The following is a 3,785-nucleotide window of genomic DNA, read 5'->3' on the forward strand; positions in this document are numbered from 1 at the left end:
TGTTTATGGTGCCCGCTGCGCTGACAAGCGGGTGCCATATTTAAATCCCCTCCTTCCTCATACATGTATAGTGCTGGGATTCAAGGGGTTAAAGGTTAGTGGCCCTTTAATTGGTGACAGTGCAGATAGCGCTGTCACCAATTAAAGGGCCACTAACCTTTAACGAGTGGACGAGTGATTTTATTTATGAGTTCTTATAGGGGTTTTCCAGGACTAAAATAAAGCTGCCTATCCTCAGAAAAGGTCATTAATATCAGATCGGGGGGTCTGGCTCCTGTACCCCCCACTCATCAGCTGTCGGGCTGTGGTGCACTGGCGAGCGCTGCGGCCTCCTCCGAGACCCGTCACGTTCATCGGTCACATGACCTAAGAGCAGCTCCGTCCCTTTCAGCTGCCGGGGGAAGATCCAGGGATCTGAGGGAAATAACCCTCCTGAGTGTAGAGAGACCCCGTACTGACGAGAGGTGCCCCGAACCTCATGGGGTCCGGGGAGCAGGAGCTGCCTTCAGTTCAGGGATCTCCAGACGAGGACGGTCATTCTAAGATCTGTCTGATCTCCTGATAGAGAAAAACCACAACCGGGTCACAGAGCGGGGCGACAGCGGGCGAGCAGAGGGCGGCACAGAGACCGCATCACCTGCCCTGTACCTCACCCAGGTGCAACCCCGACTGGAGGTACGAGTCGTCCAGCTCAAGTGAAGAGGTGAGTGTATCTAATCCTGTCCTGTGTGATACTGTCTGCTGAGCTGTGTATCTAATCCCATCATTTGTGATACAGTCTGCTGAGCTGTGTATCTAATCCTATCCTGTGTGATACTGTCTGCTGAGCTGTGTATCTAATCCTGTCCTGTGTGATACTGTCTGCTGAGCTGTGTATCTAATCCTATCCTGTGTGATACTGCCTGCTGAGCTGTGTATCTAATCCTATCCTGTGTGATACAGTCTGCTGAGCTGTGTATCTAATCCTATCCTGTGTGATACTGTCTGCTGAGCTGTGTATCTAATCCTATCCTGTGTGATACTGTCTGTTGAGCTGTGTATCTAATCCTATCCTGTGTGATACTGTCTGCTGAGCTGTGTATCTAATCCCATCCTGTGTGATACTGTCTGCTGAGCTGTGTATCTAATCCTGCCCTGTGTGATACTGTCTGCTGAGCTGTGTATCTAATCCTATCCTGTGTGATACTGTCTGCTGAGCTGTGTATCTAATCCTATCCTGTGTGATACTGTCTGCTGAGCTGTGTATCTAATCCTATCCTGTGTGATACTGTCTGCTGAGCTGTGTATCTAATCCCATCCTGTGTGATACTGTCTGCTGAGCTGTGTATCTAATCCTGTCCTGTGTGATACTGTCTGCTGAGCTGTGTATCTAATCCTATCCTGTGTGATACTGTCTGCTGAGCTGTGTATCTAATCCTGTCCTGTGTGATACTGTCTGCTGAGCTGTGTATCTAATCCTGTCCTGTGTGATACTGTCTGCTGAGCTGTGTATCTAATCCTATCCAGTGTGATACTGTCTGCTGAGCTGTGTATCTAATCCCATCCTGTGTGATACTGTCTGCTGAGCTGTGTATCTAATCCCATCCTGTGTGATACAGTCTGCTGAGCTGTGTATCTAATCCTATCCTGTGTAATACTGCCTGCTCAGCTGTGTATCTAATCCTATCCTGTGTGATACTGTCTGCTGAGCTGTGTATCTAATCCTATCCTGTGTGATACTGTCTGCTCAGCTGTGTATCTAATCCTATCCTGTGTGATACTGTCTGCTGAGCTGTGTATCTAATCCTATCCTGTGTGATACAGTCTGCTGAGCTGTGTATCTAATCCTGTCCTGTGTGATACTGTCTGCTGAGCTGTGTATCTAATCCTGTCCTGTGTGATACTGCCTGCTGAGCTGTGTATCTAATCCTATCCTGTGTGATACTGTCTGCTGAGCTGTGTATCTAATCCTCTCCTGAGTGATACTGTCTGCTGAGCTGTGTATCTAATCCTATCCTGTGTGATACACCCTGCTGAGCTGTGTATCTAATCCTCTCCTGTGTGATACTGTCTGCTGAGCTGTGTATCTAATCCTACCCTGTGTGATACTGTCTGCTGAGCTGTGTATCTAATCCTATCCTGTGTGATACTGTCTGCTGAGCTGGGTATCTAATCCTATTATGTGTGATACTGTCTGCTGAGCTGTGTATCTAATCCTACCCTGTGTGATACTGTCTGCTGAGCTGTGTATCTAATCCTCTCCTGTGTGATACTGTCTGCTGAGCTGTGTATCTAATCCTATCCTGTGTGATACTGTCTGCTGAGCTGTGTATCTAATCCTATCCTGTGTGATACTGTCTGCTGAGCTGGGTATCTAATCCTATCCTGTGTGATACTGTCTGCTGAGCTGTGTATCTAATCCTATCCTGTGTGATACTGTCTGCTGTATCTAAGCTGGACCCTTCTCCCTCCAGGTGCCGCTGTTCAGGCGTCAGGGACCGCGCAGCAGATTGCAGCCCCTCCGGTTCCGGACGGGAAGCCGCTGCCGCCATCTTGGCTGTAGATCGGCTCTGGGCTCCGCTGAGGACAGTTCCAGCTCCAGCGAGGAGGACTGAGCCGCGGGTCAGTAATGTCCTGTCTGTACCGGGGAAAGCTGGGTGACAACCAATATGGCCACCGCTGCACCTCCTGCGGGGCTGTCACCCAGCTTTCCCAGAGTCCCAGAATAACAATGTAACAAAGTATAATGAAGAAAGCTAGGTGACAATGGCGACCATACTGGTTGTCAGAGCTCATTCTGGGGCCCTCAGGGGCCCCTTCCAGGGTTAGTTTTACAGAATCTTCTTATTGCTAACTGTTGCGTCTCCTCCCTACAGACACCTGGATGAAGAGGGGGGCCCGGCCGATCGGAGGGGCCCCGGACACCATGGGGGCCGAATATCTTATTTAAATGATACAATTAGTGATAGAAATGAGTGAGTCTGTATAATTGTAATGAAAGAAAGCAGTAGATTGTGAGCTCTGGGGCTCAGCCTCATCCACCCCCCCCCCTTACCCCTTTCACTGTATTTTAATTAAAAGGACGAGTCACCTTTATATAATATTATTTGTGTCATCAGCAAATTATGACTCTTGTCACCTGGAAACCATCAGTGAGCAGGAGAGCTGCTGCCGACAGATCCCATTGTAGCTTGTGTGGCATTCAAATTGACTCAAAAGGGGTCAGGAGACCGGAGAACAGACGAGAGGCGGAGAACGGACGAGAGGCGGAGCCTCGCTGACAATGAGGACGGCGGGGTTGTGATCGGATGTGACCCGTTATAATCACCTGCCTGATGTATAATAATAAACTATATTATGAGATGTTACATTGTTATTTCTTCACTGTCACTGACGCCCACAATGTCCTGAGCCGATACCAGGGGCCTCCTAGTGATGTCATCTAGTACTGCAGGACTGACACTGTGTATCATGTACATATAATAGTGCCACCTAGTGATGTCATCTAGTACTGCAGGTCTGACACTGTATCATGTACATATAATAGTGCCACCTAGTGATGTCATCTAGTACTGCAGGACTGACTCTGTGTATCATGTACATATAATAGTGCCACCTAGTGATGTCATCTAGTACTGCAGGACTGACTCTGTGTATCATGTACATATAATAGTGCCACCTAGTGATGTCATCTAGTACTGCAGGTCTGACACTGTATCATGTACATATAATAGTGCCACCTAGTGATGTCATCTAGTACTGCAGGTCGGACACTATATCATGTACATATAATAGTGCCACCTAGT

The 3,785-nt window shown here is 48.2% G+C and overlaps 1 long non-coding RNA gene across 1 annotated transcript; it reads left to right on the forward strand.

Moving 5' to 3' along the window:
* The first annotated feature begins 540 nt into the window (after window positions 1-540).
* LOC122937747 lies at window positions 541-3,347 on the forward strand. The gene is made up of 3 exons (XR_006389909.1): window positions 541-703; window positions 2,454-2,601; window positions 2,856-3,347. It is a non-coding gene; the product is annotated as an uncharacterized LOC122937747 (long non-coding RNA).
* Window positions 3,348-3,785: the final 438 nt, after the last annotated feature.

This window comes from Bufo gargarizans, chromosome 5, assembly GCF_014858855.1.
Source record: "Bufo gargarizans isolate SCDJY-AF-19 chromosome 5, ASM1485885v1, whole genome shotgun sequence".
NCBI classification, from domain to species: Eukaryota; Metazoa; Chordata; class Amphibia; order Anura; family Bufonidae; genus Bufo; species Bufo gargarizans.